This window comes from Lemur catta, chromosome 2, assembly GCF_020740605.2.
Source record: "Lemur catta isolate mLemCat1 chromosome 2, mLemCat1.pri, whole genome shotgun sequence".
In the NCBI taxonomy this organism is placed as follows: Eukaryota; Metazoa; Chordata; class Mammalia; order Primates; family Lemuridae; genus Lemur; species Lemur catta.
Window position 1 is genome coordinate 26,696,519 of NC_059129.1, and position 13,432 is coordinate 26,709,950.

The following is a 13,432-nucleotide window of genomic DNA, read 5'->3' on the forward strand; positions in this document are numbered from 1 at the left end:
TCTGCCGGCTCTGAGCAGCACGTGCTGGGGGGGCTACACCCCTCGAGAGAGAGCGTGGTCTTGGCCATGGCAGGAGAATTTACAGCACAGAAAGCGGCAAACACGACTCCTTCCCCTTTCTCTCTCTTTTTCTTTTTTTCTTTCTTTCCTTTTCCTTTCTTTCTCTATTTTTCTTTTTTCTTTTCTTTTCTTTTTTTTTTTTTTTTTTGAGAGCCAGTTGTTCCTCATTTACCTGCAGGGCTGAGGGGGCAGCACCATTGTCCCACAGCCCAGGAATGGAGGCAGCAGGCCTGGCCCCTCCCTCGCGTGCCCTGCCACCCACCGGGCCACCCAGAGGAAGGCCGCCACATCTGTTCTTCCACTTGGAGTATTTCTTCGTTTCCTTGTTGGAGCATGGGAAACCGTGCTGACCCTCCACCCCCTCCCCGGCCCTCACTTGACATCTGTCCTAAGGATGTCTGGTCCCAGGGTGTCCCTAGAGGAGGCTATATTTCACGGAGTCACCACTGGGCCTCTCAGCGACCATCAGTACCAAGGGGTGATGGTTTCTGAGGCTCAACGCTGGGGGACGCAGCAGCGAGCCCCGAGCCGCCCAGAAAATCTGTTCCCACCGCTCTGAGTAAGAGCAGAGCTGATCGATCGTGACCCAGGAAGGCAGGGCCATCACTAATTCTGGCAGCACCAGCACGGACTTGGCCTAATTTGGACAGGGGCTCAGCTACTGCTGGCCTCGAACCCTCTAAGGAAAGAAAAAAAGGCTTTGCTAAGCTCTAAGCAGGATCGCGGTGGAGATGCTTAACCTACTTAAGGGAAGTGATCGTGTCCAAACACTTCTAATGCATGCATCAGGGCACACCAAGAACCGATGTCCTGATTGTGACCCGCCCTTTGTTCCTTGAGGTCGACACCCTCCTTAGCGCCACCCAGAAGTCAGAACTGCCGGCTGCAATGAGCAATTAATAAACTTCCCTTTTAAGAACATCTAGCCACGCACTCTGCCGGCCAGCCTTCCCTCCACCATTCAGCAACATGTATTAAAGGACAGCTATGGCCACGGCCCTGCTGAGTCCACATGCGCAGACATTTCCTGCAGCACACTGGCCCCGCCGTCCCCTTCGTGGGGTCAGACAGCAGAGGCTCTAGGGACGGGCCGTCGCTGGACTGGAAATTAGCAACTGACGTCCCTCCCAAGTCTAACTTGACTCTGCGTAGCTGCTGCTCAGTCAGTGTTTGCTCAGCGCGTGCTGACTGGTCCCGCTCACGCTGGTGGGAAGGCCTGGGGGGAGCCAGCAACTGCCAGCTTTGGACGGGGTCGGTGGCTTTTCATTGTCTTTCAGCAGAACTTTCTTTAACGTGAACTTGTAGGTGGAGCCCGCGAAGTCAAGCAGGTGGGAGCAGAAGGCTCCAGCTGAACTGGGCTCTGCCCGGCTGCCCCTGTGAGCTCCCTGGACCTTCCTGGGTCTTCTGGCTCCAAAGTCTGTGTTTTCCACCCAGGGCTGATCCTCCCCTCCTCCGGGAACCCAGGTTAGAACTCCAACCTAGGGATGTGAAGGAAAATACTAGAAACAAAAACTAGAGATTGCAATAACAACCCCCAAAACACTGCTTCTGGGCTCTACCCTCATCTGCTGCACCCAGATCGGCTCTGTGGGTGCTCCGGCTCCCTGGAGTCCCCAGAGAGCAGAAGCCTCTTGTAGTCCCCTGATGGTGGCCCTCTGCCCTCTACTGCTCCAGCCACTCCGGCAGTGATGTTTTGGTTACAGCAGCTGCCACACCAAGGACGGAGATGCCGAGGACTGCAGGAGACCCTGCTGCCCCTGCGACACCAGACTGGGCCAAGGAGCCATCTCCCGTGATGGCCCAAGTGGTGATAAATCACTCACATGTTCGTTCATTCGGCACCCTTGTGCCAGGCCCTGCACTGGGCACCGGTGTTGGGGGGACCCGGGTCAGAGCTGCTGCCCTTGTGGAGTGCGAGGTGGGTGCTGGCAAGGACACAGGCAGTTCTAGCCTGGAGCCACCCCCGAGGGCAGGCAGGGAGCTTTGGGGCACATGGGAAGAGTCAGACTCAATCTGTAAGTCAGAAAAGGCTTCCTGGAGGAAGTGGCCTCTGAGCTGATACCTGGAGAGTTAGCCAGAAGAAATGGGGCAGGGGGCATCCTCCCATGGCAACAGCACATGCAAAGGCCCGGGGCAAGCGAGAGCATGGGGGATGGAGGACCTGTGGCAGGAGCATGGGAGCTGGAGTTTGGTGTGGTTTGGAGAGAGAGGTCAAGGCGAGGGGCCAGGCTCGGTAAGGCCAGAGAGGGGCCTGCAGGCCGCATGGGAAGGGGGCCTGGGGGAGGGTGGCAGCAGCTCCAGGAGGAACTGGCCTGTCAGTCAAGGATGCTCCTCTGCAGGGCTTGAGCCAGGGTGGCCGCAGGAGGCCAATGGCCACACTAGTTCTAGGTGTGCCTTGAGGAGGGACGAGGAAAAGCCACTGAGGATCTGCACTGGGCCTTGCTGTTACCCTCTGTGCTCCAGTGTCCCCAAGTTCCCGGAAAGCAGGTGTCGGAGCCTGCACTGCTCTGAACGGCAGCCTTCCCCAGCTGTGCGTGAGCGAGGTGGGCCGTCTGCCGCTCCAGGACTCCAAATGTTCCTGACCCGAGGGATGGTGGCCGGGACACAGGAGAGTTGGCCCTCACAGAGTGACTTCTGCCAGCCTGCACTTCAACATGCCTCTATGATGGGGCTGCTACCCAGAATGCTATCCCTGCACCTGCCCCAGTGCCCCATATGGGAGTGCCCAGAAGGCCCCTCTCTCTGGCCTCAGTCCCTGGAAACAGTGTCCACATCCCCAGCAGCCGCCTGGTTCCCCAGTGCACCCACGGATGTGATGGAGGATCGACTTTCCCTCTTTGCTTTGTCTACTAGGACCTCAGAAATCCAATGATGGGGCCCAGCAAGTGGCTTTCAGGCCATGCAATAAATCATAGCATTATTGATTGATGATAGATTGACTAACGATTGTTATTATGTATTGAGCGCTCCATATCAATCACTATATTGACTCCTCTGTAGCTTTTTATCTCATTTAATCCTCACACCAGCCCCAGGTTCTAGATGACCCCATTTTAGAGCCAAGGAAATGGAGGCAGAAAGACAGCAGGTAGACTCCAGAGGTCACAGGACTTTGTGCAGCTGGGGCTTGAACCAGAGCTGCAATCATCTGTCTCTCATTCTCTTGTCCCTAGGAGCCTGTCATTCCCCTTTACGCTCATGTCCTAAATTATTTACTTATTTATTTATTTTAGAGTCGGGGGCTCACTCTGTCTCCCAGCCTGGAAGGCAGTGGTGCGATCCCAGGATCCTCCCCCTCAGCCTGTCGAGTAGCTGGGACTACAGGCGTGTGCCACCATCATGCCGGGCTAATTTTTCTTATTTTTTGTGGAGACAGGGTCTCACTATGTGACCCAGGCCAGTCTCAAACTCCTGGCCTCAGGCAATCCTCCTGCCATGGCCCCCCAAAATCCTAATTTATGTTTTATCCTATTATCTGTATATAACTCTATATGCCTCCTGAAATCATTTTCTGAACAAGGTAGATAAAACTAGCCAAACAAACATATTTAAAATGACACCCCCGCTCCTCACAGCACTGAGCCGCCCTCCTCTCCCCAACAGTGTGTGCCCTCAGGCCAGGCGACTTAATGCCTAGGAGGCTCCGAGCTTCTCATGCATCAGACCCAGGCAGGCCTGCCCACCCATCCTCCGTGTGCCTGGACAAGGTCCCCTTCCTGCCCGAGTCACCCATTCATTCACTCAGTCGGTCATTTGTTCAGCAAATGATTGGTCTGAGGCTCCGGCTATCTGGTACCCAGCAGCTGAGTGACAGGGCTGGTGGCCACGTGCTCTCCTCACCCTGGAGCGAGGCTTCCTGCAGTCGGAGATGAGAAGAGTCATCATGTGCCTCCATGGCCTGGATCTGTCCCCAAGACTGCTCCCTGGAGCGGACACACGGGGGCCCAGAACCCTAGCGCTGCCCCTTGTCTGAACCCTTTGTCACCTGCTCGGGCATCCCTGAGGCCTCCCCTGCAGACAGAGCACCCACTGCCCCAAGCATCACCCCGAGGCTCCCTAAGGGACAGCACCACCCCAGGCGGCCTCCGCCCTCCGGGGACCTGCGGCCAAGGCTCCTGGCTCTCAGGGAGGATTGGAGACAGCCCTGTCCTTCATCCCCTCCTCCTATCCCAGCATGGACCTCCTTCCCCAGGACCAGAGGCCGTGGTAGAAGTGAAACCTCCACTTCTCCTTCAGACAGACAGGCAGATGGGCTGGCGGTCCCCAGACTCCCGGGCCAGGCGGAGGCGTTTTGCCAGAGCGGTGGCAGCTCCCCGGGGCCCCCGGGCTGCGGTGTGAGGGATGATGGCTGAGCTGCCCCCGGAAGGTGGTGAGCAGAGACAAAGCGAGGGGGCCGCCCGGTCCTCACCCTGGTCACCCCAGCAGTCACCCCCACGGCCTCCTCTGGCCCATGAACTCTTCGTGGCACCCGGAGGCGCCATCGTCCCCACGTTGCAGGAGGGCGCCTGGCGGGCCGAGGCGGGGGAAGAGCGGCGCGTTATTGCGCACTTTTTCTTAAGTCTGTGATAAGCTCCTTCTATTAGACTATAGATCTCGTCACATAAAATAGATTTGTGGACTTGCAGCCAGGAAGAGCCACGTTCTTGAGCCGCGGAAACGGCTCATTTTTCCCCCTCTTCCGAGAGTAACTGATGGTCATGAATTTTTCACCCAAATGTCGCCACTAAAGATGTCACCGGCCTCCCTCCCCTGGAGGTTTTATGATCTGGCCCTAATGGGTTGGGGGCAGGGGGCCCGGGGAGAAGGGCCTGGCCGCGTCCTAGAGCTAGAGAAAGAGCTCGGTGTGGTGGAGGGGGGATCAGAGGCTGGGGTGTCGGTTCCGGGCAACAAGAGCAGCCCTGTTTACTGAGCAGTTACCATGTGCAACACGGAGCCAAGCAATTTACACTCACTATCTCGTTTAATCTCCACAACCTGCTGAGAGAGGCGACCGATGGGCTGGGACTCAGAGAGGCTGAGTAACTTGCCCAAGGTCACAAAGCTTATTATAGCAGCAGCACCAGGCCAGCCCAGCGCCAAAGGGCTCCAGAGCCTGCACCGTTGATCACTGTGTCAGAGACCCTGGGTGACCTTGAGCATGTCGTCCACCTTCTCCGCTCAAGCTCTTGATGAGCAGATAAGATGACATGAAAGAGCTGGCAGGGAGGGCAGCCATGCACCTGCGTCCTTGCCCTCCACGGAGGGAGTGGCGCTTCTGCAGCAACCGGCGTCTCAGTCCTCCTGCAAGGCCGCGCTCTGGGAAACCGAGATGCTGGCTTCGGCAAGGTGTGCTTTCTTCCTGGGTACGTAGTTAGGGAAACTTCCATAACCACTGTGGGAGAGCGGACGGAACTGGGACTGCAAATACCCACTGTCCCCCTCCCCATGGAAGTCCAGCCAGCCTCCCCGCCCAGGGAGGGCGAAGCTCAGGCCAGGAGGGCTTCGTTGGCACCTGGCCCACACCTGCAGCACCTGGGGGCTGTGGTCATTGCTTCTCAACCCTCTGTGGAGGGATGGGTAGCAGGATGGAAGGAGAGGGCTCTGCAAAGCAGAAGGAAGAGAGCCACATGGGGGGAGAGTGGCCTTGAGGTACAGCCCCCACCAAAGGTCCAGGCTGGCAGAGCCTGCTCACCTCAGACAGTGCAAAGGAAGCAGTGGGTCAGACAGGTCCCCTGGTCCCCCCACTCTGAGCCATGAGAGTTACATAGCAGCAGTGTCTCCATGTCTGGCCTGCGGGGACCGGCACCAAGCAATTGACACTTGGGACAGGGGTGCTGCTTCCTGATCACCTGAGGGTGGGAGGGTCCAGCAGAGAAGGGACTAAAGAAATGCCCCCACCCCAGGTGACTAAGTAGAACCATTTCCATCACTGGACATCTGGAGCCAGAGGGACCCTCAGGCTGGCTGTGGCCAAGAGGATGCCTCAGGTGTTAACAACCGGAAGTTAAGTATGAGGTTCCTAGTTCCCGCCTCAGCTTCCCCACTAGCACCCACCCCCAATTCAAGAGGGAAAGGAGGGGGCCCTGCACACCTGGAGGTGGGCACAGCTGCACGTTCTCGTAGCCTCCCAGTCAAGGGAACCTACAGCCTTTGCTTTCACCCTGCAGTGACGGGGAGCTCACCACCTCACAAAGCCACTCAGTCCATCTTCTTATTAATACAACTCTAACTGCAGATTAAATGGAATCAGCCCCCCTCTAACTCTGGCCTCCTATCTAGCCATTCCCTCGGGTCTCTTGAGGCCCTGCGGAGATGTGCAGAGAGTGGCTGTCTGCAAATATAATAGCAGACAGCAGAGCTGGTTTTGCTGCTCCCGGGGCATCCTCACAGCCACTGCCTGCTCAACACACAGCTGAGGTAGGACGGGCAGGCCTGGGTTACTGTCCCTATTTTTTAGATGAGGACATCTGAGCCCCATATGGAGTTGGTGGGGGAGGGGCTGGAAAAGCCAGGGCGCTGTCCCCCGCACTGGGTGGCCATGCCCAGTTCCTGTCACCCTCTTCTCTCTCCAGCCACACGTCATCTGCTCAGAACCAGCTCTAGCTGGTCTCTCCCCCAGCTGTGGGTCTGGCCCCGAGACCTCTGGACACGGTCTCCCAGGAGCCAGGACCCAGGGCACTGGCTGGGAAATCAAAGTCCTCTCCCCAAGGGCGAGGGGACCAGCTCGGGGAGGGGACAGGGGTTGCCTGTGGGAGGGGGGAATGGGGAAGGGGAAAGAAACTCAGCGCCAAGCCCCAAAAGGGAACTTATGAAATGTCTGTGGATTGATTGACACTTTACAAGATTCAAACATTTTGCACGTGGCACTCAGAGCTGTAGCCAGATTATTGCCCTATAAATGAGTGAGAAGCATGTTGACTGATTCACGACTAGGCCCGAGACAAGTAAACAGGCGATTATGATGCAGTCCAATAGCACTAATAGGTGCTCTGAGAGAAGAAAGCCCAGGGTTAGCTTCCTAAGCTCAGGGTTAGGAACCGGCTTGCTGAGCAAGTTGCTAACTCTGCCTGGGGGCAAGGAGATGTCTGGGAAGGCTTCCCAGAGGAGGGGACAGCTCAGCTAATAACCATTAAGGGCACTCAGCTACACTTCTCCTGATGCCAGAGAGTGATTCACACCCTGAGGTGGGTCCCGTTGTGTGCAGGAGAGAGGAGGGTGGGACAGTGGCGGAGGGGAAAAGCTTGGGGACAAAATCCAAAAGCTAGGGGGAAAAAAGATGATCAATTAAGTTAATATAAGTTAACAATAATAATAAACTTCTACATGACAAAAAACACCATAGACAAACGCCAAAGACAAACAGGGAGAAAATATTTGCAACTCATAGCTAAGGAGCTCGTCTCTCTAATATGTAAAGAGTTCCTAGGAATCAAGAAGAAAAAGACCAAGAATCCCATAGAAAAATAGGCAAAAGATTTGAACAGAACATTCAAAGGAAAAGAAATATAAATGGGCCTTAAACACATGAAAATGTTCAATCTCCTTCCTATTAAGAGAAATATGAATTAAAAGTACAGCATTTCTTACCAATCTGATAGGCAAAAATCCAAAAGTTTGGCAACACAGCCTGTCAGTAAGGCTGTTGTGTAGTGACATGGGCACTCTCACACATTGCTGGTGGGAATGCAAAATGATACAAAAAACCCCAATGGGAGATGATTTAGTAATTCTTGTTGAAATGACACATGCATTTACCCTGTGAGCTGGCAACCCCACTTCTGGGAATTTTCTCAACAGATACACCTTAAACCATCTGAGAAATGACATACGTACAAGCTTGTTCATCGCAGCTGCGTGTCATAGCAGAAAACTGGCAACATTCCAGTTGTTTTACGAGTACCTATGTAAAAGGACTAGCGAAATAAACCATGGTTCATCCACACCGTGGAATATTACGTAGCTGTTGAAAAGGGAGGAGGAGGAAGAGGAGGAGGAGAAGAAAGCTCGTATAAACTGATATGGAAAGATCTCCCAGATGTATCATTCGGTGAAAATACAAGCAGAACAACCTGTATGTATGCAAATACAGACTGCTTTGCACATGTACATAAAGAAATACTGGAAAGAGACATGAGAAACTAATGAAGTGCTTCTCTAGGGAACAGGGGCTGGGATGGCTGGGACATGGGTAGAAAAGGGACTTCTGATAAATGCCTTCTTATAGCAGTTTGGATTTCAAACCATGCAAACATATTACACGTCCAGACTTTCATAATGATATCAAAATAAATAACTGGCCACGTAAGTAAACATCGACGTCTATCAGGTATTTGTGTGGTGGTTTGTATGTGACTGAATACCAAGTCCCAGATCCAGGGGAACTTGCCCCCCATTTTGGGGCAAGGGCAATGAGGACCCATTGGAGGGTTCTGAGCAGGGTAGACACATGCAAACCCAAGGAAGGCCACAGTCTGGTGACCAGCGTTTGGGGCCAACAGTCATCTGCAGGGACAGGGGACCTATGGCCCCAGCCCCGGGAGCGCCCAAGCCCCCACATGCCCCATGTGCAATGTCCACGCCGCCCTGGATGCAGCTCAGCAAGGCTCCTGGCTTCTGCTTTCTGCATGAGGACGAGATTCTCTGCTATGGAGAGAGAGCGGTATGTGCCCGGCCCACAGGAACCCACAGGGGCCAGGCCTGGGCTGGCTGGGCCCAGGGCCCCTCCACCGATACCAAGGCAAGTGGGCAGCTCTGACGCCCATCAGGGACCTAGTGGGTGTCCCTCTGCTTCCTTTCAAAATGAAGACGCCCTCCCAGCTGCAGAGCAGGGGATTCCTAGGACCACCCTCCTCAGCCCACCCCCTTCATGAAGCCTTCCGGAGGTCCACAGGATGCTGGGACACCTCTTTGGCCTCCCTCTCCTGGGCCCCCTAGCTCTGGCACGGTGGCCCCTCACATGGCGCACCCAGCCCCTCCCTCCCCGCCCCAGTGTGGGAGCCTGGGGCTCTGTCCATGCAAGCACTTTGCAAACTCTAAAGGGCTGTGCACCGGCAGTGTCTCCTGGGGTGGAAGGAGAGGGAGGGGGAGGGGGAGGCCTCTGACCGTGGCTCCCCCCCGACTGGCCTGGGTTTACAGCCCGCACAAAATGCCGTGTCTGCACGCACCCCACCCGGCGGCTTGTACACACCTGTACGCGGAAGGCTGTAATTTTGCTGCGTGAATCACAGGTGGGATCACACCCAAGTTCCTGGCACTCCGCTCCGCTCCCCAGGGCGGGCTGGCCAGGCCGTCGCCTTTGTCTCCCAATTACGCTCTCTTTTATTGCTCTTTTAACGATAACAGAAACACCCAAAGAGGCAGGGTCTGAGGACAATTAATGACACACAGAAAAGCCAAGCAAAGCCACCGGAATTGGGGCCCAGAGGAAGTTCTGTGTCTGGACAGGGCACTCCCTGCAGGTGGGTGAGGAGGCTGTGTGGGGTAGTGGCTAGCGCGGGACTCTGGCATCCCACGGGCCTGGGTTCAAATCTTGGCTCTGGTGCTAATCAGCCGTGTGACCCCAGGCAAGTGACCTCCCCTCTCTGAGCTTCCCTTTCCTCATTGATAGAGTGACATTGAGGACTAAGGACTGAGATGACTGTGGGAAGAGCCTGCTACTTAGTAGACCTTCCTCACTGCTAAGCCCTCCCCAGGCCTCCCCCGGCTGGGGCTGTGTGTTCCTCCCTCCAACTTCGTGTCATTCCTGCAGGCCCCGGCACGCTGCTGTGCACACAGTAGGGACACAGGGCAGCCACCAGTGCGTGGACTGTGGAGGTGATTTTTCATCCACTCCGTGAATATGAACCCACTGTGCGCAGTGTGCTGGGGACCCAGAGACCCACGCCCTGCCCTGGAGGAGCTCATAGTCCTCACTGCCCGGGAGGGACACCCAGGGCAGTAACAGGCCACGAGGAGACAGGTGACAAGTACCGGCACCAGGGGAAGTCCAGGGCACGCCCCCTCCTCAGCAGGCCAGGCCAGGCCAGCACTGCCGGTGCCAAAAAGCGTCCCTGCAGCGATGCCTCCCTGACTCCGTGCCCTGCAGGAAGGGTAGGATGGGGAGGGGCGAGGCCCAAGGCCAGACCCTAAAGGGCCTTTGCATTCAGGCTACCGCGGAGTCTGGGCTCAGTCCGGAGCCCACGAGGGTGCTCTGGTGCTCTGGGGGGAACATGAATGAGGAGGCAGAGAGACAGCACGACGCTGCGGCAGCGGTCCAGTCGCAAACAACGGGCAGGCCCTGAACCCTGGCCTTTGCTTCCAGCCTCAGCCACTAGCCCTCTGGGAGACCCCAGGCTCGTGTGTGACACCCCTCACTCCTGAATCTCAGTAGCAACGCCTGGTTTTCCAGGTAGCAAGATTTAATAGGGATTAAAAGAGGGGCTACCTAGCACTCTGGGAGGCCGAGGCTGGCGGATTGTTTGAGGTCAGGAGTTCGAGACCAGCCTGAGCAAGAGCGAGACCCCATCTCTACTAAAAACAGAAAGAAATTATATGGACAACTAAAAATATATATAGAAAAAATTAGCCGGGCATGGTGGCACAAGCCTGTAGTCCCAGCTACTTGGGAGGCTGAGGCAGGAGGATTGCTTGAGCCCAGCAGTTTGAGGTTGCTGTGAGCTAGGCTGACGCCACAGCACTCTAGCCTGGGCAACAGAGTGAGACTCTGTCTCAAAAAAAAAAAAAAAGTAAATAAATAAAATAAAATTAATGGATAAAAGTTGGAGGAGAAACAAGATGTGCTTAGCCCCGGAGTATCACCCCCAAGAGACGTATTAACTAGTACAGGAAGGAAGACAGTAACTTTCCGGGGAGAAACCGGGCAGGTACCATGATAACCAGGTGAGTGAGGCTCGTGTCTTAAGACGTATCGACTAAGAAGGGCACGACACCATTTTTGTGGTGTCTCAACCAAAATGCATAACCTCACCCCGATTCTGAGAAATCACAGAACAAACTTGAACTGAGGGAAATTCAGCAAAATAACTGATCAGTGTGATTCTTCCAAAGTGTCAAGGTTAGTTAGCAACGGCAGGAGATGACAGAGAAATGACAGATACATGCCATCGGGGATCCTGGGATTTGGGGACAGAAAAAGGGCAGTGGTGGAAAAAACTGTTGAAATTCTAACAGGATCTGCAGTTTGCTTAACAGTATTGTACAATGTTAATTTCCTGTTTTTGATCATTGTCCTGCGATCATTATATAACATGTTAACTTTAGGGGAAGCTGGGTGTGGAATATACAGGAACTCCCCAACTATTTCTGCAACTTTTCAGTAAGTCTAAAATTACTTTAAGATAAAAAGATGATTTTTTTTAAAAAAAGAAGTACCATATCAGTGGTTCTTAACTGTGGAGATACATTTGATCACCAAGAGAGGTTTTCATTGCTAATGTCACCCCTCCTCGGACCAACTGGCATCTCTAGGGGCAGGGCCCGGTCACCAGTAGTTGTTAAACACCCCCAGGTGACGCCAATGGCAGCTCCCACTAAAAGGTGAGTCTGGATTTATATGCAAATTACCTGGCCCATAGTAGGTCTTCAATAAATGCATTGGCTCATCGACTGACACCTTCATGCATTCAACAAATATTATTGAGCGCCTGCTGTGTGCCAGGTGCTGCGAGACACAGCAGGGATGCCGTGGCCTGCAAGAAAGACAAGTCTGTCTATCCTAGCAGGGGACAAACACTAAGTAAGATTATTGCACACGTGACAGAGACTTTAAAGGAAATAAACGGATATGACAGGGAGTGACCTGGGGTGGGTGGAGTGCTCCAATAGATGGGGTCGTTCAGGGGAACATCCCTAGGGAGGTGACATTTTGGCTGACATTTAAACTGGAATGGTGAGAAGGATGGAGCCATGAGAAGGGAACCCTGGAACAGAGAAGGGAGGGTGCGTGGGAGCGGGGCCGCGGAGAGGAGTCTGGATTTGACTTTACAACCAATGGAAAGACTTCAGTAAGCAGGTGGGCTGGGGGGACATTCTTTGATCTGATTTAGGATTTTAAAAATCACTCTGAGGCCGGGCGCGGTGGCTCACGCCTGTAATCCTAGCACTCTGGGAGGCCGAGGTGGGTGGATCGTTTGAGGTCAGGAGTTCGAGACCAGCCTGAGCAAGAGCAAGACCCTGTCTCTACTAAAAATAGAAAGAAATCATATGGACAACTAAAAATATATATAGAAAAAATTAGCCGGGCATGGTGGCACATGCCTGTAGTCCCAGCTACTTGGAAGGCTGAAGCAGGAGGATCGCTTAAGCCCAGGAGTGTGAGGTTGCTGTGAGCTAGGCTGACGCCACGGCATTCACTCTAGCCCGGGCAACAGAGTGAGACTGTCTCAAAAAAAAAAAAAAAAAAATCACTCTAGTGGCCAGGTGGAGACTGATCTGTGGAGGACCAGTTAGGAGGCTCCTGGCCTGTCCAGGAGAGAGTTGATGGTGACCTGAGGAGGCTGCAACGGAGGAAGTGAGATGCCATCCAGTGAAACCGGCCTGTGTTGAGCTGAGGTTCGGGGCGAGCGGTGCCCTACTGCCCAGCTCCCTGGCTGGCCCCTTTGCTGGGCAGCAGAGCCAAACTATCCTTACAGATTCAGCCAGCACCACTTGTTAGCATCCCACGGCAGGCAGGTCCCCCAGCCCAGCATTGTCAGGGCCACAAGATACAAGATCCCCTCCTGCAGGGGCACCCACATGCCTTAACATGTCACATCCCACAGTCACCCTGTAAGTCACACGCTAACGTGTCACATCCCACAGTCACCCTGTAAATCACACGTCCTTGGAGGCCCCACACTGATGTCAAAACTGGCGCTCAGAGAGAAGGCACTGACCTGCCATCATGCAGCAACCGGAACCCAGGGCAGACGGTCCCCTGCCCCATGCTGGGGCCCTGATTGGGGGCCACACCTTCCTCTGAGCCAGGAGGATGAGGGGAGGTGTTGGCAGAAAGCTACCCTAGTTTCTGGGCAAATGAGGGCAGAACTGACCACCAGAGCCAAGCTGGGCCCGCACAGCCCGAAGATGGCAGCACTGTCATCGCCAGGGTGCCTGGGGCCACAATCCAGAGATGTGCTCTATTAGCATTCACCCAGCCTGGTCCCCAAATTCCTTGACGTCCCAGCCCAGGGAGGCCAGGTTCCCAGGAAAGCGATTCTCACTAAGGTATAAATGACTGCTAGCCAGTCTTTTCCTGAAAGGGAGAGAGAGCGAGGGGACACTGGGCTCCAGAAGCAAGAGGAGGGGAAAGGTACTAAAAATAAAATCGTTGCCCCCTCCCAATAACTCCCTCTTGGCAGTGGGTGCCCCTTGGGGCTCGGTTATTAGCTGCAAACTCCTCTGCTTAATTCCCCAA

The 13,432-nt window shown here is 54.6% G+C and overlaps 1 protein-coding gene across 1 annotated transcript in view; it reads right to left on the bottom strand.

The window, feature by feature from the left end:
• Positions 1-5,011: 5,011 nt before the first annotated feature.
• The window catches only part of LOC123632575, a 33,335-nt gene continuing 24,914 nt past the window's right edge, over positions 5,012-13,432 (bottom strand). Inside the window, exon 2 of the transcript XR_006733404.1 lies at positions 5,012-5,431. The gene's annotated coding sequence lies outside the window, so the exon portion shown is untranslated. The remainder of the gene's footprint in view (positions 5,432-13,432) is intronic.